Below are 27,844 nucleotides of genomic sequence, written 5' to 3'. Positions count from 1 at the left end.
AACATAACCACTTATTTTATTGAAAAAACTCAAGAATCCCCCACTTATTTTTGATAAAACAAAATAGAAAATATACTTAAGAGCAATCAATATCAGTATCAACATGTTATGCATAGATGAAGGTGTCCACAACTTAAACCTTTACGTAGTGAAAATTACTCAAAGTATAAGAGTCATAAGTGACTAAGTCTTAAACTTAGGTCTTGAGTATACAATAAGTTATAATCACGCATAACATATCCAATGTTCTCTTTTCATGTTATGCACATTAAAGGCCATGTGCTCTTCTGGATTCGTGAATGATCTAGAGAATCAGCCTTCATTCTTATAGAAAGCGGCCTATACTTTCACATTCACTAGGTGAGTCTATCAAGAGTGTTCCTGTAGCTATGCACTCCGCCCATAAGGACCATAGAACTTCATTAAGAGTTTTTCCCATAAAACCTCAACCTTTATTTATCGCTGCAGGATTTCATACATTTTACTATCCAACTACGGGATAGATAAGTAACAATGCATGTCTCACAACCAACATTCTATGACTTGTTCTTCCCTTTGAACCTAGTTTTTGGGATCTCCAGTCCCTAGGTTGGGTTACCATCATAGATGTTCATCTTTCAATTGGCTTCAGTCCCATGCTTCTGGCAGTAGTCCACAACTTTTCTTTGGCCAAAGCTTTGGTAAATGGATCTGCTAGATTATCATCAGAACTCACAAAATCAATAGTTACTGCACCTTTAGATATAAAATCACTGACAGTACTATGTTAACGAAGAATCTGTCGTGATTTACCATTATAAAACTTACTGTGGACACGCCCGATAGCAGCAGTGCTATCACAATGTATCAAAGTGGCTGGTACCGGTTTATGCCAAACCGGAATATGAGTAAGAAGATCTCATAACCAACCAGCCTCCTCACTTGCACTAGCCAAAGCAATCAGTTCAGACTCCATGGTAGACTGCGCTATAATAGTCTGCTTCTTAGACTTCTAAGATACAGCACCTCCACCAATGTTAAACACATAGCCACTGGTGGCCTTAGAGTCAAAGAAATCAAAGTTCTCTCTCTGTCGAAAACTTTTGATAACCAACCTAGCTTTAAACTTGTCCACTGAACCATCGGTTTTAAACATCCTTCTTAAAACTCATTTGTTTCCTGTGGTCTTGCAACCAGGAGGCAAATCAACAAGCTCCCAAGTTCTATTATCCATGAGAGAATCATGCTCACTCTGTATGGCTTCTCTCCAAAACTCAGAGTCAGAAGATGCGAGAGCTTCTTCAATGGAGGAGGGATCTCCTTCCAAAGAAAAAGTGACAAAATCGGGTCCCAGTTCCTTAATAACCCTTGCTTTCTTACCTTTTCTCGGTTCAGATTCTGTAACAGTGTCTTTGTCATGTAATCTAGGTATATAAGAGTCAGAAACATCAGAAGTAGGTGCCTTAGAGGAAGACCCCCTACTATTTCTAGATAGGTATGGAAACCTGTATTCAAGAAATTCAGCATCAAATGATTCAAACAAGACATTAGTCTTCATATCTAGAAACTTGTAGGCATTATTGTTCATAGCATAGCCTAGAAAGACACACTCATAAGCTTTGCTCTCAAGCTTTGAAATCTTGGGATCATGCTTCCTTACAAAAGCCAGACATCTCTATGTTCTAAAGTAACTCAAATTAGGCTTCTTGTCCTTCCATAGTTGATAAAGTGTAACCTTCATCTTAGAATTAACAATTTTATTCATGACATATCATACGGTCAAAACAGCTTCACCCCATAAATTTGAGGGTGCTCCAGAACTAAGTAGCATAGCAACCGTTAATTCCTTAAGAGTTATGTTTTTACGTTCAGCTACTCCATTCATTTCAAGTGAATAAGAAGCTGTCGTCTCATGGATTATACCATGTGATTGCAAGAAAAGATCAAACTCAGCAGAACCATATTCAGTACCTCTATTACTTCGAATTACTTTAATGTTCATGTCATGCTAATTTTGAACCTCAAATATATAAGTTTTAAAAGCATCAAACGCATCACTTTTATTCTTCAGCAAATAAACATATGCAAACTTCGAGCAATCATCAATAAAAGTAATAAAATATATTTTACCACCTCTAGTTAGAACTCCTTCAAGCTCACAGATATCGGTATGTACCAAGTCTAGCAGACTTGTACTTCTCTCAATTGATATATGAGGCTTCTTTGTGATTTTCGCCTTAGTGCAAGATTCACAGTGTGCAAAATCATCATCCAAGTCAGAAATTAAACCAATTATGCTCATGTTCTTAACATACTCCCTATTAATATGACATAATCTACCATGTCACACATTAACAGAACAAGAGATCATGTAAGCAGAAGTAGAAGATGTATTCATATCAGCAACATTCAACTTAAACATCCCATTATATGCATAGCCCTTACCAATAAAAATTCTAGACTTAGTGATCAAATATCGATCACTACCTATGACTTGCTGAAATCCAACCTTGTTCAAAATAAAACCACAAACCAAATTCTTCCTAATCTCAGGAGTATGAAGCACATCCTTTAACAAAATTATACTTTCTTCCCGTAAGTTCCCAAAAAATTTTTCTTTTCAACACTCAACATCACCGATTACCGGAACCTTGGTCGTATGATTATCACCAAGTAGAACTTCCTAATTCGTAGTTGTGGTATAACTCTTGAACCAGTTCCTATTATAGCAAACGTGCCTAGAAGCACCAGTATCAGCCCACCACCCCTCACAGATGACATTAAACAGAATTGACCTCAGTTATCATAGCAACAAAAGGTTCATCAATAATATTAGCCTCACTGACTTTACGATTCTTACAGTTCCTAGCATAATGCCCCTTCTTCTTGCAAGTATAACAAACAACTTATGACATATCAATGGGTGGTTTCTGATTCATATGCACCTGATTCTGGTTCTGATTTTGTGGAGCTTTCTTGTTAATAAGTTTGTTCTTCATGGCCTTCTTATTAGGTTTCAAACTATATTTAGTCTTACTGGTTTGTTGGTTTAACACATTAACCTTAGTTTTAGCAGATGACATGGCAACTTCCTCATTAATTAAGGTCTTGTTTTCGTGATTCATCTTCAATACGGAGTCTCATAATAAGACTCTCTATCGAAAACTCTTTAGACTTATGCCTCAGTATGTTCCTGAAATCCTTCCAAGAGGGAGGAAGCTTATCAATGACGACAACAACCTGAAATTGCCCGTCAATTTTCATCTCTTCTGAAAGTATCTCATGAACAATAATCTATAGGTCATGGCATTGAGACACAACAGATTTGTCATCTACCATTTGATCTTATGATAGCCCTCAAAAGGAAAAACGTGAAGCACTTAGTAGATCCGGATTGTACAAGTCTATCACGTTTCTGTTTCTATCCGGAAACCGTTGACCAAAAAGAAAATAAAGGATCAAAGATAGCCCAAGCCCGGCCTGGTTCGGCACGCGCATGTGTGGCTTTGTGTGAGTCATTCCTCTTAACCCAAAAGTCTTTGTACCCTAAGGGCACGCCTTTAGTATGGGACTTTCATTTATAAACACTATCTACTAGTGCTACTAGTGTTTCCTCTCCTACGTGGGACTAAAGTTCTCTACTTAAACAATTATCCCACAAAGAGGTCAAGGGATCAAACCACCACAAAGACACCCCAAACATAACCACTTGTTTTATTGAAAAAACTCAACAGGAACCATAGGGTAAAATCTAAGATGCAAAACCCGTATCCCTTGTGTTTTTGTAGTTGATGCAAGCCTCAAGATCCTTGAAGATATCTGTCAGTGAATTCCACTTAAGCCTTGGACATGTCTTACTTGAGAGCCATGAGGATTCCTTGTCTGTACGCATCAGTTGCAAAGAATCGTGTGAAACAATGATGTAACCACTAATTTGTCCATCTGGAAAGAAGCACACTGGCTGGTAAGAAGTGGTACCCATGATCTCTGAATAATGCGAAGGTTAGCATACTGGCAAGAACTTTTGCAATGATTTTATTTGTAGTGTTGTACAGACAAATTGGACAAAAATCTGAGGATCCAAAATCCAAGTACATTCGACAAGTACTGTTGAAGAAATGCCGCTTGAAGTTGTCTTTAAAGTTCTGAACATATTGTTCAAAAACAATTAAGATATTACAGTACGTCTACTGAGATTATCGGAAAAAAAACCAGTATGTCTACTGATAAATAGAGCTCACAAGTTACATAAGGCCTCTAAAGCATGGGCAACCCACATGCACGCCTATATGTTCTGATCTTTAACTAGACAGACTAGTGGCGTTCATCCTGATTAAAGAACGGGTGACGCTCGGGATATTAAAACTTAACTATCACCACTTGATACAAGAGTGTAATCAGAATTTAGAAAAAATCACATCATGAACGAATGGCTAAAGTTTAAAAATATAACTTTTTTGCTAAATTCCGTAAGATAGAGTGTGCATTTAAGTTACGTCACCTTCCCACCTCAGACGTAGTGTTTTCTTTCTCCTTTTCTTCGTTTGAGACAACAAGATTTCCCTATGTGAACTCATAATGATGAATGGGCACACCAAGCTGCCTCTGCATCTTGTTCACAATGAACACCTCTGGCTCCTCACATATGCTGAGCACACAAACCTTTCGACCTAGTCGACCCTTCCTTCCAGCCCGATGAGCACAATGGATGGATCCCGTTGGTGGGTCAAGATTAGCCACAAGATCACATTCAGCCAACATCTAACCCCCTCGCAGACAGCTCATTTGTGACCAGCACTCTCACTTCCCCGCCCTTGAATTTCTTCAAAATTGTCGACCTTGCAAGCTTTCCAATATCCCCATGCAACTCAGAGTCCTTGATTCTGCGTGCTTCTAGCTTGAATACAACATCTTTCAACCGCTTCGAGTGATTCATGAACACAATAACAGACTTCGCATCAAGAGTGTGTACACATTTTCTCAAGGTATCAATCTTGTGTTGAGCTCTTGACACACAGTAATAGTGTTTCAGCTCTCAACTGTTCCATGAGTCATTACGCTTGATGCGGAAGTGGAAACAGCTCCTGATGATATGCAGGAATGGAATCCAGTGGCAGAATATTTTCCGCGAGGACAAGAAGCGGGTCATGTCGATCCCCAGCTCCTCGCTGCAACGATTAGCTCCACCAACAAGCTGCTGAACCACCTTTTTTATTTCTGCAGGTCCCAACAACTTCTCACCCTCTCTTACAATCTGCATTCCTAGCTCTCTAGAGGGCGCCACAATTACTGCTTCTATACCGTTCTTCTTATCAGGTTCATCAGTTTCGGAAGAAAACTTTAATTTAGTGGACCAACCTTAGCAAAGTATGGGAAGTAGGTAAAAGCGGGGGTCTTTCCAGAACCTGTGTAGGACTGAATTATGACATTGTGATTCTGTGAAATCATAGGAATAGCTGTGGCCTAAACATCAGTGGGAACAGTAAGCCCAACCTCATCTAAGTGCTCAATCAACAAAGGTGGGAGACCAAGCTCTGAAAACATCTTTGCAGCAAATGGTGCTGCTTCTATTTCGAGAGGTACCTTCACCCAGTGCCGGCTCAACCCTTAGGCGAGTTAGGCGGCCGCCTAAGGCCTCAAATTTGGAAGGCCTCATATTTTCTAATTTATCCACATATTTGTTTATTATTACTTAATTTATAAAGAAAAAAAATACCAAAAAAGGATATGATAGTCAATTTGTTTACAAATGGGTTTTCTATCCACGCACTAAATTTCGGAGTGAATTAATGTGGAGTGTATACAATCCAATAGTCCACCGTACAAATGACATCTCGATGTATTAATATGAATCCAATGACTACAAGCGCATAGTAATTTCAGTTTTTGTAGGAGTGTGCTCATTTAATCAAATTGTTTCATTGGAAGAATAAAAACAAATGGAAAATCCCACGTTTAGTGAAAGAATCTCCACATTCTATGCATTTTCTTCTTTTCTATCTTAATTAACTGGTCTTAATTAAAGAAATTGTCATTACACTTCTCTCATTAAATCTTTCTCTCTCACTTGTTCTATTTCACCAATTTCAAGTTTAACCGTTTGTCAATTTCACTTTTGAGTTCTAAACAGTTAATCATCAATTCATCATCTAATACTCACGGTTTTGTGAAATTTGTTTTGTTTTTGTTTTTTATTTCAATATGAATCTATTATTTTATTTATTTATAGTTTTGATGTTTATTTGGTTCACGTTCTTGTCGTTTTTTTACATTTGAGTCATGATACTAGATTTTAATTTAATTTATAATAAAATTGTGAATATACGATGAATTTTTTGTGATTATAGATGGCCTGAGAAATAAAGGCCTCGCAAATAAAGGCCTCGCCTAAGGCCACACTTTGGCTTGAGCCGGCCCTGCCTTCACCCACACTCCCAGTTCCCTTAACTGCATTAACATTTTGCTTTCAAGTTCTCTCTTAAATTCTTAAATCCAAGTGTTGCGGGGGGCGCTACTTTGACACTCTGTACGACTCTAGAGCTCACCTGGTGTGGACTTTGACAGCCCAGGGATTCAACACAACCTTTTTGAGGGGTAAAGAATCTCCCAGACACAAAAACAAACGTGTTGAGGCTTGGTTTGCCATACTGTCACTCCATGAATGCAATTTCACTCAAGAAAATAAACCAGGTAAGATACTAGCACTTCGAATTTTCTAATGCAACAATTCTGATAACTTTCGTTGCACACAGATCATCTATTTCTAAGGAAAATGATGGTTTATGTTGTGAATAATTAACTGCGGAAACAACGTTACCCACACCAAACGGATCAATCCTACACAAAGATTGATCTTTCTCAATAGACAAGACTTCAACACCCTCCAAGCAATATCCCAACACTTCTCAATATCGAATAACAAGCATATGAAATAAAACAATCAATGTAAAAGAAGAACAAACCACAAGACGAGATATATCGTGGTTGACGAATTTGCCTACTTCCATCTTCGAAGTTCCAAGCTTTACTAGATGTCCGGAGTAACTGATTACAAGTCTCTCTCGATTCACTCACAAAGGATGAACACTCAACTCACAAAGAATTGTTCTCTTGTAATCACTCTCTTTCTTGGTTTTGGAAAAGTTAGGTTTTCCAAAAGACTGATTTTGTTTTTATACTAAAAACAAAAAAATCGCGGTTACTGTAGCGAGGCCCGCAAACAAAAGACACGGAAAGACTGGCGCTCCCTTTGGCGAATTGCACCAAAATCACTAAGCATTGGCCTTGGCGCTGCCGCTTTGAAGCCGGTCGGCCAAACATACTTGAGCCTCGAGCGCCGAAGTCGCGCTCTTCGCCAGCGCAGGGCGCCTCGATCGTGAAAAGCAGAAAAAATCCTTTTTTCTCTACATTCTCCACCTCGGTGAGGTTTTAACACATAAAACCAAGCCGAACACATCCAAAGAAGATCACATCCAAAGTAGGAATACCTCCGGCCAAGAAGGAAGACTTCGCGGTCATCGCCCCAGCGGCTATGCCCACACCAGGGCTCTTTTTCAAACATGTAGGATTTGGAGCAAGTCCAAACAAGTTGGAACTTAACTCCGGTGACAACTTTCGGCAAGATATATCGGCAGGATTGTCATGGGTGTCTACTTTCTCAAGTGCTACATCACCATCCTCAACGACATCCCGTGTATAAAGTGATAACGGACATCAATATATATGCTTGGTCCGAGCATGATGAACTTGGTTCTTCGCCAAATGAATAGCACTCGACTATCCAATACACAACAACACCGTTTTGCGCTCAATACCCAAATCATCTAGAAGACCTCCGAAGCCATAGTGCCTCTTTCATTTGCCTCTGCCGCGCCATATACTCGCCTCCGCCTCGATAGTAGATAGAGCAAGCTGTAGCTGTAGCATAGACCTCCAACTAACCGGTGCACCATGCATCATAAACACATAAACCGATAGTTGATCATCGTCTATCTAGATCACCCACTGCATAATCGAATCCACAAACCCACCGACATAACAAGTGCCTCCACCATAAGCTAATCCCACATCCAAAGTACCGCTTCAAGTACCTTAGTACCCATTTCATCGCCTCCCAATCTTTGCTTCCGGGATTTGCCATATACCGCTCCACAACACTAATCGCGCACGTGAAATGTCCGGGCGCAGTAACACCATAGCATACATCAAACTACCCGCGGCACTTGCATAAGGAACATTAGCCATATGCTTTTGTTCCTCCACCGAACTAGGAGAGAACTTAGGTGAAAGCCTAAAATGCCCAAATTTTAAAGGTGTAGAAACCGACTTTGCATTCTCCATACCAAATCGTGAAATTACTTTTCGGAGGTATTTCTTCGAGATACAACTATCCGTAAACTTCTTCCTATCTCTGTCAATCTCCATGCCCAATATCTTCTTGGCTCCACCTAAGTCTTTCATCTCAAACTCGAGCTAAGTTGAGATTTCAACTTGTCTATCTCCACCATGGTTTTGGAAGCAATAAGCATGTCATCCACATAAAGCGGGGAGATAGATGAAGTCATTACCACGAAGCCTTCTAAAGTAGACCGCCAATAGTCATACTTACCGGGGGTGTACTCATGTTGCATCATGAATGTGTCAAAGCGCTTGCCACCATTGCAGGCGATTGCTTTAACCCATACGGTGGACCGATTCAATTTGCATACATGATCTTCTTTCAAGAACGACAAACCCTTCAGTTGTCTCATATAGATCTCTTCTTCCAAGTCCCCATGCAAGAAAGGTTTTCCACATCAAGTTGCTCTAACTCCAAGTTGAAGTGAAACCAACTAAACTCAACAACACACGAATGGACGTATGTTTGACCACCGGGGAAAATACCTCATTGTAGTCGGCGCCTTCCTTACGTGAAAAAACCCTTTGCTACCACTCTTGCCTTGTACCCGATCTTTCGTCGGACTCGGGGAAGGACCTCTTTCTTTCTCGAACACCCATTTGTCGCCGATAGTCCTTTTGCCGCTTTGGCAATAAAACTAGGTCCCATGTGTGATTTCTATCAAGAGATTCCATCTCGCTTGCATAGCTACCAACCAATCTCGTAATGAGCATCTCTAATGGCTTCCTTGAAGCTATCCGCTCATCATCTTCGATATTCGGTCGCATATGCCACTAAATCCACGACCATAGTGTTTCACCGGCTTCTCATGCCCATACTTGTGCACTTCTTTAACTTGTCTCGCGGGCTGGGGGGTCGGCCACTACAAGTTCATGGATGCTCATGCTCTTCTTCCTGTTCTTTGTGGTTCCATGATTTGGTACCTCATCATGATCTAACCGGTCATCTGCACTGCATCGGACAACTCAAGCTCGGTAGCTTGAACCCTATGGACTCACCATTCTCGCCCACTTTTACTTCCGGCCTTCTTGAAGATAACACTAAGTCTCATCAAAAGTAACATCTCTGGCGACCGGGAACTTGTGGGCTTCTAGACACCACAATCGTATCCTTTTACCCATTTCGCGAAGCTAAGAATATGGCCTTCTTAGCTCAGGATCTAGCTTTCGTCCCTCACATGGTAGTAAGTCTGTCGATCAAACACTTTCGCAAAGATACTATAATAAAATTTGGGGTTATCGACCACACCTCATAAGGTGTCCCGCAATCTATAGCTGAATGCTTGGTGACCTATTATGCAGGTAACACGCCATGGACACTTTGATCGCCAATACTCTTTGCCTAGGCTGCATTAGACAATAAACATCTTGCTCTTTCAAGCAAAGTTCTATTCATCCTCTCGCCATTCCATTCTGGCGTGGCGTGCCCCCTATCGATTAATGCGGCGGCAATTCCACAATTGCGCACATAACTCTTGAAAGGTCCATAGGTATACTCGGTACCATTGTCGGGCCGTAATGTCTTTACCTTCCTATCGTGCGATTCTCAACCCTTGCCTTCCACTTCTTAAATGTCTCAAACACTTCATCTTTTTCGATTTCATCATATACACCCACACATAGCGAGTATGATCATCAATGAATGAGACATAATAGCGGTTACCTCCCTTGGAAGCCACCGGAGGGTCCCCAAACATCCGTATGCACATAATCAAGGATGCCTGTTGTCGTGTTGCTTGACTTGAACTTGACTCTGCTTTGCTTCCCATAGACGCAATGCTCCGCGGAACCCCATACTTGGCTTCTTCAAGTTCTTCAAGAACCCTCGCTTGCCAACTTCGGACAAACCGCTTTTCACTCATATGCCCTAAACGCGTATGCCACATCTTAGTGCACTCGGAATCATTACTACATGCACCCCACTACATCGCCTATCACCGTACTACCAATCGAGTATACAAGGTTCCATATTTTTGACCCTTCATAACAACTAAAGAGCCATTAACAATATTTAGGACTCCACCTTCGCCCCACACAAACTTGTGGCCTTTGGAATCAAGGTACCAAGAGAAATAAGACTTTTCTTTAGCTTTCGGGAACATGTCTCACATCGGTTAGAGTCCTCACTACACCATCATACATCTTGACCGTATAGTTCCAATTCCTACCGCCTTACAAACAACGTCATTACCCATTAAAAGCGGAACCACCATCAATGCTCTCATAAGAAGTAAACCACTTTCTATTCGGGCACATATGATAGGAACATCCGAATCAAGAATCCACCTCTCGGTCATATAGTCTTGTGTGGACACCGCGGACTGAACTCATCCTCTTGAGCACGAAGCATAATTTGCCTCAAATTTTGCCTTACCTTTCTTCGACCATCTCTCTTGTTCTCTTTCTTGGTGAGGACAATTACTTTATGTAATGTCCTTTTTCATTGCAATTGTAGCACCGTACATGTTTTAAAGGCTTCTTTGACTTGGACCTAGAATTATCATTACTTGAATAATTACGTTGACGAATTTCCTCTTGCCACTAGCCCCTCGACTTGCATCAATGCTATTCTCTACCGTGTCTTCTTTCATCAACTCATAAGAAAGAAGTGCACTCGAACTTCGTCAAGATCGGCGACTTCTCTGTTCATGAATGTAGTCATTAGATGCTCATAGCTTTACGGCAAGGTGAATATTAAACATGCCGCTTGATCCTCATCATCCATCTTCATACCAACATTCAAATAATCCGCTAGGCGTCGACGGAACTCACTAACGTGCTTTTGCATCGTTGAACCATCGACCATCATGTACCGATAAAGACGACTTCTTAAGGTACATCTTGTTCATCATGCTCTTGGTCATATACATAGACTCTAGTTTGAGCCAAATACGGCGCGGTATTTTCTCCCATCACACTATACATGACCTCGTTAGCAAGACATAACCGGATTGATGAACAAGCCTGAAGATCGAACTCTTCCCAATCATCATTACTCATACTTTCGCCGCGCCTTAGATTTAATCCCCTTCAAAGCCTTGTGCAAAACCTTGTTGGATGAGGATGTCCTTTACTTGGACTTGCCAAATCCCAAAGTTATTCTTCCCATTAAACTTCTCTACTTCAAACCTTGCGTTTGACATCTTGGGAGCCATCTTTCAAGTTACACACAATAACCCAAAAGAAACGGTTTCACCTCGAATTTAATCGAACACCTTGTCTACACAAATTTTTAGTACTAAACTCAAAATCCTGGAGTCGTATACCTACGCTCGATACCAATTGTTGTGAATAATTAAGCTGCGGAAACAACGCGTTACCCACCAAAGCGGATCAATCCTACACAAAGATTGATCTTTCTCGATAGACAAGACTTGAACACCCTCCAAGCAATATCCCAACACTTCTCGATATCGAATAACAAGCATATGAAATAAAACAATCAATGTAAAAGAAGAACAAACCACAAGGCGAGATATATGGGTGGTTCGGCAATTTGCCTACTTCCACATTCGCGAGTTCCAAGCTTTACTAGATGTCGAGATGGCGATTACAAGTCTCTCTCGATTCACTCACAAAGGATGAACACTCAACTCACAAAGAATTGTTCTCTTGTAATCACTCTCTTTCTTGGTTTTGGAAAAGTTAGGTTTTCCAAAAAACTGATTTTGTTTTTATACTAAAACCAAAAAATTGTGGTTACTGTAGCGAGGCCCGCAAACAAAAGACTGGCCTTGGCACTCCGCTTTTGGCCTGGTCGCCAAAATCAACTGGAGACTGAACTGAAGGCGCCGCTTTTTGCTGGTCGCGCAAAACATCTTGGAGCTGGCGGGTCGCTATACGGCCCAGGCCTCTCGATCGTGAAAAGCAGAAAAAATCCCTTTTTTCTCTACAGTTTAACATCTAGAGGTGTAAAAACTTTGTCTTGATAGTAATAAAAGATTTCCTTTGGGACAGTTTTAACTTGTAATAATACATGAATATATGAGTTTCTAATGTTGGGAGATTTCACTAGAAAGTCACACCTCAATCTAGTTACTTTCTATCTCAAATGATTTCAACTTGGAGCTCAGCTCACACCAAAGAAATCACCCACCCAAGACTTTGGTAGTTATCACAACAAACTCAAACAAGCAAAGCCACTAATTTATCATCACCCATAGCAAGCAAACAATAAATAAGGAAGTAAATATGCAAAGAGACACAAAGATTTAGGTGGTTCGGTAAATGTTACCTACATCCACACAAGAGCCAAGTTTCCTTTATAGCAAAGATTGGAGAGTTTACAAGAGGTATCAAGAATCAAGAACAAGAGGCCTCACTCAAACCCTACAGCTCGATAGAGCTCCCACAATACCCAAGAAATGAATCTCTCAAAGTTGTCTCAAAACCCTAATCTATTTCCTTTATATAGGTGTACATAGAAAAAAGGGGGGAAAAGGTTTGGGGCGAAATATCGACAAATCGTCGAAATTCGAAAAGTTTGAACTTCTAAAAACTTCTTTGGTGAGATCTGGGAGCTTCATGCGGCGGCGGTTCCACAGCTCAACAATCTCCCACTTGGAACCTTCGAGATTCTACATGCACATCACATCTCAATTGTAACAACTCCATCCAATCAATTTACTAAAGAAACACTTTCGGCTCATCTATCATGGTCTTCAAGCAAGAAGACCACGAAGTTGAACCTGACTTCAACTTCTCGATAGAGCCGCGGTCTTGGTCAACATATCCGCGGATTCTCACTCCGCTTGGATCTTCTCAAGTGCGAAACCTCATCCTCTAACGAGATCGGATAAAATGATACCGGGAGACCAATGTGCTTGGTCCTAGAATGAAAGGCGGAATTCTTAGCAAGATGTATAGCACTCGGTATCAGCGTGTAACACACTTCTCTCTTTGCTTCATCCCAAGCTCTTTCATCAATCCCTATAACCGATCATCTCTTTTGCTTGCCTCCAGCGGCCCGCGTGCTCGCTTACGTGGTAGACAAAGCAACAATCTTAATGGCGAAAATCCAACTCATTGCGGTAGCACCTACTTTAAAGACATAACCGGTAGTGCTTCTTACGCGCGATCTACTTCTCTGCAAAATCGGCATCCACATACCGCTTGCGGGTTCACAACACCCTTCCATAACATAGGCATTTCTCTCGTAGTACCTCTCGGATATCTCAATATCCACTTCACGGCTTCCCAATGTTGCTTGCCGAGATTAGACATAAATCATCGGCGACAAATCCCCTTGGGCTATATCCGGGGCGTGCAAACCATGGCATACATAAGACTTCCAATGGCGGGCGTATGGTACCTTAGCCATGAAGTTTCTTTCCTCAACGATCTTGGGAGAGTGTTCCTTGGACAACTTGAAGTGGATTTGCCAAAGGTGTGCAAACCGGTTTCGCGACTACCCATGTTGAACCTCTTCAATACCTTCTCAATATACTTTCGGCTGAGACAACTCGAGAATACCTTTATGCCTATCTCTTGATCCTCATCCCTAGAATCTGTTTATTTGCACCCAAGTCCTTCATAGAGAACTCACTTTGCTAACTTCTTTTTCAATCTCCCATTTCGACATATCGAACTTGCTACTAACATATCATCAACATATAGCAACGGGATGGCGTAGGTGAGTCGAACCTCTTGAAGTAGCAACAATGGTCGTGTACGTTGCACTTATAATAGCCATTTCCTTGCATGAAGTTATCAAACTTCCTGTACCCTTTGCCTAGGGGCTTGCTTCAAACCATACAAGCTCTTTCGAGCACGCATACCATTTTCTCTTTACCGCTTCTTGATGAAACCCTCCGGTTCTTTGCATGTAAATTTCCTCAACTAGGTCACCATGGAGGAAGGCGGTTTAACATCCAACCGCTCAAGATACAAATCTTCACAGCAACAATACTCAACACCGACCGAATAGTATTCGGTTTCACCAGCGGGAGAATATCTCTCGTGAAGTCAACGCTTTGCTTTTCTGGCTGAAAACCCTTGACTACTAACCTCGCTTTGTATCTCACGGGAACCATTATGTTCCTCTTTGACTCTAAACACCCATTTGTTCTCAGAGCCTTCTTGCCCATGGGTAGTTTGGCTAACTCCCGCGTGCCACTAAAGATGAGGGACTTCATCTCATCTTGCATAGCAAGCTCCCACTTGCTTGCATCACTCACCTCTAATGCTTCATCATAGCATTGAGGCTCGCCACCATCGATAAGTAGCAAATAATTCACATAGGTGGAGGGTGGATATCTCGTGCACTTTCGGTACATGTGGCATGGATGTCTTCCTTGGGGCCGCGAGGTGGAGATGGACTTCGGTGGTGTAGTATCCTCATTATTCTCTCGAGTCACTACTATCGTCATCCTCCTTTGGGGGCTCCACTATACCACTTACATCGAAGTCTTCCAACTCAACATACTGCGTGCGGCTCTCATTTCCGATTCCTTGGTTTGTGCTTCATCTCGTCCTTGTACATCACCTTCTCATTAAACCACAACATCTCTACTACGAATGATTTTCCGATTTTGATCATCCCAAAAGCGATACCCAAAATCATCACCGCCATAGCCGATGAAGGTGCACTTTAGTGACTTAGCATCAAGCTTGCTTCTAGCTTGGTCACTAATGTGGACATAGGACACACAACCAAACACCTTCAAATGGGAAAGGTTCACATCCTTCCCGGCTCCACACTTCCTCTGAATCTTAAAATCCAAAGGTACCGATGGTCCTCTATTGATCGGGTAAGCCGTTATGTGCTAACACTTTCGCCCAAAACTGCTTGGGCAAGCTGCTTTGCTGTAATGCGCGTACACCTAGCTCTCTCTGTCGGTGTTCTATTCATCCGCTCTGCAACCCCATTCTGGCACGAGGTGTCCCCGCAAAGTCTTTTCCATCTTGATGCCATTGTCGACCGATGCTTCTTAAAACCTGAATCCTCATACTCTCCACCGTTGTCGGATCTCGAAACTTCTTTACTTTCAAGCTTGTCTCATTCTCAACCATGGCCTTCCAAGTCTTGAATACTTCAAATACTTCGACTTGTGTCTTAAGAAATAGACCCACACCTTCCTAGTATGGTCATCAATGAAAGTCACAAAATATGACTTTCCGCCAAGTGAAGAGACATTAGGCGGCCCCGGACATCTGTATGAATCAACTCGAGCCTTCTTGCTTTGGTCGACCCATTCTCTCGAAAACTCACCCGCTTCGCTTTCCAAATACCACGGTTCTCCACGGTCAATTTCAGTCGGCGGTAACTTTGGGGGGTTTACCGTAAGAGTGAAGGATTTTCATTCCTTTCTCACTCATGTGACCAAGTTCATGGTGCCAAACATTCGGATCCTCTTTGCCATGTGCCCGCGACAATCGACTCACAACCATGTGCGCGGTCATGTAGAAAGTACCATCTTTCTTACCATTTACAACAATCAATGAACCGCCCGAGACCTTCCAAGTATCACCGGTGAAGATAAATAAATCCTTCACTTGCCAATTGCCCCACGAAATCAAATTCTTCCTCAATCCGGGCGTGTCGGACGTCCCTCAATAACCATGACGAGCCATTCATCTTGACATGCACGCCACCCTTTGCCGACAATGTCACAAGGTTGGTCATCACCGAGAAAGACCGTTCCAAGGTCACCTTCGGTGTAGTTCTCAAGGAACTCGATGTGAGGTAGCATGGAAAGATCTTGTACGGAATCAAGTACCCAAGACTCCTTCTTGTGCTCCATCGAACATATCAAAGCGTCATCTACCATCTCAACAACATTAGTTTCTTGATTCTTTTTCTTATTCTTATTAATGTTGTTGTTGTTTCTTGGTCTTGGGACAATTGGGGCTATAGTGGCGGGCCTACCACAATTATAGCACACCACTTCACTTATGTCTCGAGGTTTGTGTTCAACGCTTTGCAATTGGGGGCTTGAGATTTCGATCTCCCCTCTCCACTTCTTCTTACCACGATTCTGTTTGAATTTCTCCCCTACTTTCGATTAACAATGCCGGCCAGAAGATGAAGGACAATCCTGTCTCGAATTTCCTCGGTTAGTACCATACTAACAACGTGCTCAAACTTCAACTTGGTCATTCCCGCAGAGCCACTAATAGCCGCAAATGTAGCCTTCCAACTTGGAGGCATTTGTCCAAGTATCGCCAAAGCTAGCACCTCATCACTAAATGTAATCTCAACCGACTCAATTGGTCCTTAGTTTGGTTGAATTCATTTAAAGTGATCCTTGAAGGATGTCCCTCCGACATTCTCATACTAAATAGCTTGGTGATCAAATAGACTTTGTTCGGGGCCGAGGGTTGTTCATACATCGTAGTAAGTGCCTCCATGAGAGACTTCGCCGTCTTCTCAGTCTTAATATTGAAGGCTACCGACTTCGAAAGACTCAATCGGATTGTGGCCAAGGCATTTCTATCCCGCAAATCCCATTTGTCTTGCGGAATCTCCTCGGGCTTCTCTTATCAATGTTTCCATCAAATCCTTTTGATAGAGAACGTCCCTCAATTTGCATCTTCCAATAGCCAAAGTTTGTTCCATCAAACTTCTCTATCATGTAGCTTTCTTTGTCGGTCGTCGTCATGACTTTCTTGAATCAAAACCAACGATGGAGAACCTCTCGGAGGAATTTCCTCAAACACCTAGCCTCCAATGCTAAAGGTGGAGTCTTTTCCTCACACACCATGTAGCTCTATTCTGATCCACTGTAGCTCGATACCACTTGTTGGGAGATTTCACTAGAAAAGTCACACCTCAATCTAGTTACTTTCTATCCCAAATGATTTCAACTTGGAGCTCACACCAAGGAAATCACCCACCCAACTTTGGTAGTTATCACAACAAACTCAAACAAAGAAAAGCCACTAATTTATCATCACCCATAGCAAAGCAAACAATAAATAAGGAAGTAAATATGCAAAGAGACACAAAAGATTTAGGTGGTTCGGTAAATGTTACCTACATCCACACAAGAGTCAAGTTTCCTTTATAGCAAAGATTGGAGAGTTTACAAGAGGTATCAAGAATCAAGAACAAGAGGCCTCACTCAAACCCTAGCTCAATAGAGCTCCCACAATACCCAAGAAATGAATCTCTCAAAGTTGTCTCAAAACCCTAATCTATTTCCTTTATATAGGTGTATATAGAAAAAAAGGGGAGAAAAGGTTTGGGGCCGAAATATCGACAAATCATCGAAATTCCGAAAAGTTTTAGAACTCTAAAGCTTGCTGGTGAGATACCGGAGCTTCATACGCTCGACGGTTCCACAGCTCAACATCTAAAACACGTAACAAGATATGAAAATTATCAAAAGAAAGAACAATCGATATCAATTATATCAGTACTTGGAAACTTAACAGTTGCAAGTGGTATACACAAAGACGGTACCAAAAACAAAATCGATATCATTATATGGGAATTATGGTCATTAAAAGTTAAAACGCCTACGATCAGACTAATTTTTCGGAAGGAAGTAAAACAGGCTTTAGAAAGATAATATTACATCTAAATGAATAAAATATTCGCTAACCTAGTTACACAAAGTTCATACGCCATTAAACATTCGTCCTTGTCTAATCTAAAGTATAGCATTTAGGTCAGTAGTAGCATTTAGGTGTTACCATCGTACCAATTCCACCATAACAATATAAATGCTGCGCTCTAAAGATTAGAAGTAGTTATAAATTTATAATGACCAATGAAGTTTTACCATAAAGAAATTAAATGAGAAGGTTCTGTCCTTAAATACAGTAGTTCGCTTCATCCAGGCATCCAGCTAGTGAGCAAACCTTTTCAAGTGATTTAAAACAAAATGAGAAACACGGCTTTCAATTTAATAGTGTAAAGGGAAAGAGGAGAATCAACTTATCGTGACCCAAGTTCCGCAACTTGTGTGTGTGTGTGCTTGCGCGCGCGCGAGGGATATAGACTCCAATTTTCTAAACAAGTAATTGAGCTAATTTTCCAAAAAAAATCGCCTTTAAAACCACTTGAATTTTAATTTCGCCCCTAGTCCAAAATCACAAGGCTTATATTAGCAATACAAAATACTATGTAAATTTAAATTGATAAAGAAAATTGTGTAAATTTAAATTTTCATATATAAATTTGAAGTTAGATATGATGATGTTAACCCGATTTGTTTTTGAGCCAAAATTATTAATAAAAATGTGTTTTTAAACCAAAATTATAAGTAAAAAATGAGAATGATGTCAGTCTAAATTTTTTTTAATTTGAAATTAAAAATCAAGACAGATTTAGAGCGAAATTATTATTGGACTTTGTCTTTGGACTGTAATCACTGCTTTCTAAACGAGTGGGTTATGGCCTAATGGGTCGTGCAAAGTGTAAACAGCCAATCTGGATCTGGGTACTTTTGAGTGGGCTCCGCATTTGACTATGGTATGCTTTTATTCTAATTTTGATCTGTTTCGGCTCAACCAGTCCAATATTGATAAAACGGTCCGAAATTCGTTGAGATACTTCAAGTTTTGAGTTTGGTAGTAGCCATCAGCATTTTGAGTTTGGTAGCAAACCTTCCTGCCATGATTTTCAGTTGTGTTACGTCTGAGTCAATATTAAGCAACACTATGTCACTATCAAACCCCATCTGCTTGCATGAAAAAGAACCCGGCAGCGCAATAGGAACCACCTTAATGTTTTCTGTTAATATTAGGGATGTCCATCTTTCTCCAAACCCGTTCAAAACCTGAACAAAATATCCGCACCGAACCCTGTCCGAACCCGACAAATAGGGCTGTCAATGGGTTTGGATAACCCGATAACCAATCCGAACCAAACCAATAAAAAATGGTTTGGGTTGGGATAATTTGATTTATTTTCTATCGACCCGAAACCCAACCAAACCGATAAGTTATTGGTTTGGTTTTGGGTTTGTCCTCCATCGAACCGATATAAACCCGAACCGATAAGATGACATTTTAGTAATATTTATGATTAATTTTGTATATGTTTATCAATTATGTGATTGAAATTAATTGATTTAATTTAAGATTTAATTGATTTTATAGTTTTCGGTTCGGGTTCGGTTTGCAATATTTTTTATCGGTTCGGTTTGGTTTCAGATTCCCAACTTTCTTATCGGTTCGGGCTCGGATTTTTCAGAACCCGACCCAAATCGATCCATTGACTGTCCTACCGACAAAACCTGAATCCGAACCCAAACCGAAATACATAGGGTAGGGTTTGGTCACACTCTCTAAATCCGGACCGACTCGAGCCCACCCCGATAATTTAGTCATAAACCCATTAAAAATACTAAAAACCCCGAAACCGAAACCAAACCCGAACCGAAATCGAACCCAAAATCTGGTTTCAATTGCATACTACTAATCTCATATAAAAGAATGAGTTAGATAAATATCTGAATTATGACCTCATTCATGTTTACAATGATGAGTTATTTAATATATTAGATTATGAAAAAATTTATGTCGGGATTTCCAATTTTTTCAGTAATTGCACGTGATCATGTGTCTATAGTTCATTCCGAGTCTATCTATTTTTAAATCATATCAAATAATTATGTCCGAGTATAAGTGATAATTACTTCCAAATTCATTAGAAGTTTTATTTTGTTTGAAGGATTGATGGATAGCCAAAGAAATAATAAAATGTAGATATATATTTCAAATAAAATTTCTTATTATCTTATTTCTTCATTTATACCAGGTTTTATCCTACCCGGACTAGATGAGTACCCGAAATATAGGGTTAGGATAGGGTTTGGTCACACTTCTCAACAAAATACCCAACTCCGAACCTGACCCACTTTAAACCGATTCGGGTTCAGATAACCTGATACCAGTTCAAAACTCGAAAAGTCGAGTTCAAACGGGGTCGGGTACCCATTTGAACATCCCGCCCAATCCTGTGTAGTGCTTATATATAAAAAATACTCAAAACTCGAGTGAACTATTGGAAGTATATTATGGGCTCAATTCACCTAAAATGACAATTTAAATGAACCACTGGCACTGGGTGATGCTCTAAGAGCAGGTTGAATAGGGGTGTTATATATGCTATAACAATCTATATAACTCCCCAAACACTAAATGACTATTCTAATGGAACTGTTAGAAGGCTTCTAAATTTGGTTGGTGTGATATACCCAATTAATTTTGTGGCCTCATCTAACAACTGTTAAAAATAAGTTGTGGGAGACGGACGACATAATTTCTATCATTAGTGTGTTAAAATTCGACAGACAGTAGAAATTGTGTCGTCCTTATCAATTTAGCATGTCAAAATATACAAGTTTTATTTGGTGTGTGTTGTCCCAAGAATTTAACTTGCATGCTAAAAGTGTCAAAAAACATATGTGACCCTTTTAACAACTCTATTTAGGAACTCCCCATTGGACTTGCTTTATAGAGAATTGCCAAAATCAATTGCTAAAAAGGTGACACATCAGTTTTTTTAGCACTTTTAGCATGGAGAGTTAAATTTGGATGCCCAAAACTTTAAAATTGTTCCAATGGACGTTTCTACTTGAGGTGCTAAATAGATATGGTCGGCACATTTTATGACGTCTATCTATTAGTTGTAAGACATAAATTATAATTTATTGCACAAACGACACAATTTCTACAGTCTATCACATTTTAACACACGGTTAGTAAATATTGTGTCGTCTATCTCTACAATTTAATTATGGCAACTGGGGCTAGACAAATGTCACAAATTTAGCTGAGTTTATCACGCCAACCTAATTTAATACCTTTCTAGCAGGCCTATTATAATGGTTATTTGGTGTTTAAGGTGCTATATGGTCTTTACCAACCATATAAGGCCATATAGCACCCCCGTTGGACTTGCTTTAAGATAGAAAATTTGGGGGAGCTCGAGGGTGGACCTACACTTGGCTTAAGGGTGCTAGTTGCCCCTCAACTTTTTAGTGGGAACAATATAATGATTTTTGGATACTTCCGCATAACTCACAATGCCGGAGACATGATTTCGGCTTTCGGCACATTTTATTTGGTTGGATAGTTTATACTTCAAAATAGTTTCATCAATTTCATGTGTGTACTAGGGGTGATAAAAGAGTCAGGCCGGGCTATCCCGGCCCTCAAACCATTAAAGCCTTTATAATTGAGAGTCGGGTCAGTCCGCCCCTATTTTGTATTGAGGGTCGGAGGGTCAAGCATGAAAACTCAAGCCCTTAACCCGCCCCTTGACCCTCATTTTTGAGGGCCAAATGAGGACCGGGTCGGGCCCGGTCTAATTATACTTCACTAATTTATTTTTATTTTTTTGTGATTTTTTATTTATTTTTATCATACTTTTATTATGTATATTAATTTGAACTAAGTATACAAAAGTAATTCTTATGCTTTTAGGTTAGATTTGTTTTTATGTAAAGATGATAGAAGCGATGATACTCTTAAAACATCTACATTTTTTATACTTAACTATGTTGTTAGGTTAGATTTGTTTTTATGTATGACTTATATACCTATCATTCAATCAATTACAAAAAACATATAAATTATGTTATGTTACGTTCTAATTTATCTCATATTGAAAACTAATTTAGTGATTTTTTTTATACAACTTAGATAGTTAGAGTATAATGCGTAGATATAATATAAAATAACAAGAAAATGTATGAGGCCCAAGTGAGGGCCGGACTCATGTTTCAGAACCTAGGCCCTAATCTGCCCCTTATAAGCATGAGTCCCGGGCCAGCCCGCCCCTCAAATATGTGAGGGCCAACTTTTGAGGGCTTGAACATGCAGTTTTGAAGGGCGGGTTGAGGGACTAAGGGCCAAATTATCACCCCTACTATAACAACCCCAATTTTTAAACAACATAGATTATATTATTTGAATTGAAAATAATTATTATATTATGAAGTCTAGCTTGTTCTATAATTTGTTTGGTTGTTGTTGATTTTTCAAAATTGTTTTTACTTGAATTGTTTGTTAGAACTTGTGTGGGTATTTTAGAATCATTTTTGGGCCTGAAAACATTGTTAAAATGTACCCATTGATATAGGTATGGACCTTGGGTGTTTTTAGACCCATTTGAGGCCCATAGGTTAACTTAAACAGACTAAAAACATTGAACTAGCTTTCGAACCCGTCATACGAACGGCTGTCGTTATATTAAATTATTCTAAATAATATTATCAACTATGCACATCTATGAGATATGGAAATTATATTAATCACTCATTCAATTTTTTTGCGTCACTCTCTATAAAAAGAAAGTACCAAACCTTGATAAAACTCATCGACTTATTTTTGTTGTTAGGTTATTTAATAATAGAAGTTTGATTGAAATTTTGTAAGAATGCCCAATGTGGCGAAGATAATATTGAAGTTACTTGAATAGCAAGACATTCCCAATCATAATAAAAGAATTATAATAAACACTACTTAAAATGCAAAACTATACTTATCGAGACATTATATTCTCCCTACATATGGATACGTAGACAGCTTTGAGCAAAAGTGCAGTCACTACACTACACTATACTATATTATATATTAGTTATTAGTTATTAGTTACACTACAAGAAAATTGAGCATTGGCCACAGAGACAGTAAAGCTTTAGCCACGGACAATAGCTGTGGGTGGGCTACAACGGTTCTTCACCGTGGGAAAATCTTTTACTGGCCGTGGCAAAGTTCATGTATAGTTTAAGTTTTGACAGATGTTTGGCCACGGTCGTGTCCTTTTCTCTGTACACCGTCAGATTAGAACTTGTATTCTAATTTCCATTGATTTAGTAAGGGGAGCACGACCTAAAAGATTTAGAGACTGAAATAACTCCTGACGGTTGAAGGAACGAACTCGTTGCCTCTCGTTCACCACTCTCTTCACTCCTCTAAGAACTCATCTTCTCTTTCTTTGTTCTCACAAAGGAGGACCAATTTATTCTCAATGAAAGAACCACCGCACCAGTGTTGATTGACACTCGTTCATTTGATCAATAGGTATTTTCTTCTTCTCAAGTTTTACTTCGCATTATCAAATACTTTATTTTTTCTTGTTTTATGCTTAAAGGTGCTACCTTTGTTCCCCCACCAACCTAATTTATGCATTCAATTTTTTATATGTCTAGGGTTAGGGATTTTTGTGTTTTATAAAGGTTGTTGTTTTTTGTTTACATGTATTGACTTGATAGGATAGGGAGCACTTTGGATGTGAAATTATGCAGCAAATTTAGTAGCACAAGCTCAAACTTGTGTTAGAACTCGATGAAGCTTTGATTTGTATCCTGAGACTCCAACTCTTTCTAATCGTTCTTTAGTAAAATGTCCCCGACCACTATAATTCTTCTTCGGATTTGGACGGTTAAGATATCCAAAAGCAAAATAACTCATGCCCATATGCTTCCTTGAAATAGGACGATTAAGATAACCTCATGCTCAATATTGTTCAAAGTTCAAACAAATAGCATATTAATTAATTGAGACTAACTAACTACATTTTTCTTGGGTGCCAGCTGGAAGCGAATTCGTTGAAGATGGTTCATATCTAGTAAGCTCATTTTATTTTATATTTTATTTTAATATATTTGATTGTTGATTGGGGCTTGTTTTTAATTACAGAGTTTTGAAAGTGAGACTAGGCAATTGAAATTGCTTAATCAGTACTTTTTATGATTCATCATTGCTACTATTGTCGATCTTGTTTTGATTTACTTTTTTATTGATAGGAAGCGGTAAATACACTGAAAAGAACCTTTATGATTCATCATTACAAAACATGCCTGCAATGTTTCGTAAGTCGGAAAAAAAAAAAAAAAGACTAGCAAGTCTTAAGTCTTAAACTACATTAAACAATCCATAGATGTAGAAAACTTCACATTTGTTTACTTCAACACCTTCTCCTTACTTTCCTTTCTCTATTAAGTCTTTGCCTATGTATACACTTTTCTTGTTTATACACTCGGCTCTCTAATAATCTCTAACTTTTTTGTCTAAAATGTTCAAAGTATCTTTTATTGTTATTTGTCTTACCTTGGTTGCTAGTGTTTTTATTAAGGTTTCAATTCTGAGCATGAACATGAGCACGAAGTTGAGTTCTATGAACTCAAGCAAGGAGATTTCTCTATTAAGTTTACATAAAAGGTTTTCTTTGTTTTAAATAACTTTTAAATAAGGGCACTGTTAATGAATTTGGGGTATAAACCTATAGAGGCAAACCTAAATATGAATTAATGTCTCTGTTAATGAACATTTTGATTGCAGAATATTATAGAACACTTATGTTCACTTCTTGGTCGACTTGAATTGGAGGAGCTAAATTTACTTTGAATGGAATCACTTACCATTTGATAGCTAACGACGGCAATAATACGCTTCATGGTGTATACTCACCAAAGGTTATATTTATTCTTCCTTTCATGTCTTCTTAGATTCTTTAGATTAATTACGCAAGTCTCAAATATTTCAGATCGTTGAATGTGGTTAATGTCATTAATTTATGCTTGATGTGTAGGTGGGCCTAATGGATTTGGTGATATGATTCGGAGAGTGAGCAGGTATGAAAAGATGGTCGTGATCCGTATATCACTTTAACCTACGAAGCTTTGATGGTGAACAATGTAAGCTTCACTTTTGATACTTGTCTTCTGATCTCTCTTTTCCTTTGTTTGCTAAAATGCACATGCAGTTCATTAGTTTTTGTATCCATTCTTACAAACTTGTTTCAATTTAGAACTGTAACTATAACAACCTTCTCATTACTGATCTGAATACCATATACATCTTCACACTCATATTAGACTAGTAGCTAATGCTATAGTACTATCAAATCCTTGCAATTGATGAGATGGTTCAATGATTAGAATGGAGTGTGCCACATGACAGTGTACATTTCTAATGCCTTCAAATATATATATATATAACGGGTTTCCCTGGGAACTTTTCTGTATATGTAACATACAAGCTGCTTGGAGAGCAAAAGTTAAGTGTGATAATGAAAGCCAAAGCTCTAAACAAGCCAAACTCTAGTGAGTATGATCCTACACACTTATTGGAACCTTAGTGGCCATAACAGCGCAATATCCTATCAAATACCTACACATTTTTCTTGCTTTGTTGGAGTGTGTTATGCATTGTAGTAATGCATGCAATTGATGGACCAACTTGGGCAATGGACATTGTTTTATTTTCAGAACATTTTTTTTGTTTATCGAATTTCAAGATTTAGAGTCTAAACTTGATATATTTTGTTGTTGGTTAGATTCTATTCTTATAGTTTAGGAAGTAACTTTCTTTGAATTGACTATCCTAATTGCTTTGTGTTCTTATTGTAGTGTTGCAAACAACACAACAAAGTGATGCATTGGGATGACTAGGATGTCCGGATCATATTAAACTTGTGCTGGTGATAGAGTTGATCAAACTAAGTCTGGGGTTTACCTTTTTTTTTTCTTTGGTAGTATATGCCAACTTCATAGAATTTTTGTTGTTGTACTAAATTGTTTTTTTTATGTAGTTTGGAATCCCATATAGGGCACACTGTTTGTAAAGTTTTTTAACACATTTTTCAGTTGCATAATCAAATGTTGAATAATTAAGGATTATGGTTTTGGCATGTCACATTGGAATCTGGTTGTAGAACATTATAAAGTTGCAGGTGTAATTCGGAGGGACAGAAATCTGCTTTTTTTTAAAAAAAAATGAAGAGGTTTGCCACGGCTATGATCCGTGGCCAATTCAATGATAATATACAATCAAAGTGACTTGACCACGGCTGTACAACACTATTACCACAGCTAAGCACCGTGGCCAATGGACTTCTTTGCAACGGCTTAGATCCGTGGCCAAAAACATACCTTTCCCCACAGCCATGGGCTGTGGCCAAAGATTAGCCACAGGCGCATTGGCAACGGTCCTGCAACAGCTATAAGCCGTGGCTAAAGGTCTTTTGCCACAGCTCATGACCGTGGCTAATACTCAGTATTCTTGTAGTGTTATTGTGATAATTATATGTGTACAATGTTAGTACTTAATGGTGTACGTGATTATGGTTGTTTAAAATGTATTCACGAGACATTTAACTAATACGTTATTCCTGATTAAACCTATTGATATCTATGATTTATATAATTGATAATGAGGTGAGTTGATTAGTTATTGTGTTTAGAATCTTTAGTAATGATTATATTGTTTGAGACAATGTTTGTTTTGTAATAAAAATATTATAATAAATGAGAACTCTTGAGTGTTAAAAATCTGGTGTAAAAATGTCCGGTGAAAATTTAATGTGTCGCCCACATCTTTAGATCTCTCCATGCCTCTTTGATGAAAAGAAAAGAAATATTTATGACTATTGATGTCATGTGAAAAGCCGCCTTAGAGAGGAACTAAGGCATTCGCTTTGTGGGTGGGCTGTATTCCTTGAATGTACGGGCATGTAGGTGGATATTTTTTGAATGTAGCGGGAATGACCCAAAGTATTCATTGAATGTGCCATGAATGATCTGTTAGTGTTATGATAGATATTCTTTGAATGTGGTGGGAATGACCTAAGGTATTCATTGAATGTGTCATGAATAACCTGTTAGTATTATGATGGGTATTCCTTGAATGTGGCGGGAATGACATAAGGTATATATTCATTAAATGTGCTATGAATGACATGATATTTTGTTATGCCCAAATGAGGCTTTGTGATTATGTGTATGGAAAGCCCAGAGATGGTTGTGACTCACAAGTTACGAGTTTACAAGATGAAAGTATATTTTCTGGAGGCGATATCCCGCTTGGGACATATGTTTTGTAGTGGTACTCGGTGTGAGTGAGGCACACGGATATGTGTGATTTGACAAATGTGTGTAGTGCAAATCGTGGAGTAGGAACTAAAGGTTGGGATATGTCTTTTAATAAATAAGTCAACGAGATAATTAATAAGTAAAGTAAAATATTGATTATACGTGTGATGGAGTTATTGCATATGAATATTTATATATTATGATGTATATGATTTCTTCTGAGAAATATTTATGTGGTTTGTGTGAGTTGATACTCACGAGGGATGAATGCACTCCCTGGTTGTGATTCTTCTCGTTTTCATAAATAGACGAGTGGTTTTAAAGAAAAATATTAGCTTTATATATGAACGAGTTATTGGATATGATTGGTTGTGTATTATGATATGATGCATATAATTTCTTACGAAGGAATGTAAATATTGTTAACGTGATATAATTGATACGGTGGGGTGATATATTATGTCAGATTGTATCTTCTCATGGTTATAGTGAGAGAAGTAGATGTACAAATTAAATGTTTAGGTTTGGGAAACCTAACTTTGTTTTGCAGGAGAGTATGACTTAATGATATTTTGTGTAGGGTTGATGTCCTACCCTTATACAGCAGTGGATATCGGTAAGATTTAATTCAATTACTAAGTTATTATAATGAGTTAATATAATGAATGACTTACTTGGGAAGAAACTATGCCGGTTGA

At 39.0% G+C, this 27,844-nt stretch overlaps 1 pseudogene; it reads right to left on the bottom strand.

The window, feature by feature from the left end:
- Nucleotides 1–4,401: 4,401 nt before the first annotated feature.
- LOC147512570 (DEAD-box ATP-dependent RNA helicase 47B-like) lies at nucleotides 4,402–26,313 on the bottom strand (annotated as a pseudogene).
- Nucleotides 26,314–27,844: the final 1,531 nt, after the last annotated feature.

The sequence above is a fragment of the Coptis chinensis genome, chromosome 3, assembly GCF_015680905.1.
Source record: "Coptis chinensis isolate HL-2020 chromosome 3, ASM1568090v1, whole genome shotgun sequence".
In the NCBI taxonomy this organism is placed as follows: Eukaryota; Viridiplantae; Streptophyta; class Magnoliopsida; order Ranunculales; family Ranunculaceae; genus Coptis; species Coptis chinensis.
The sequence above is the reverse complement of the archived record's forward strand: the minus strand, read 5'-3'. Positions and strand labels throughout refer to the sequence as shown.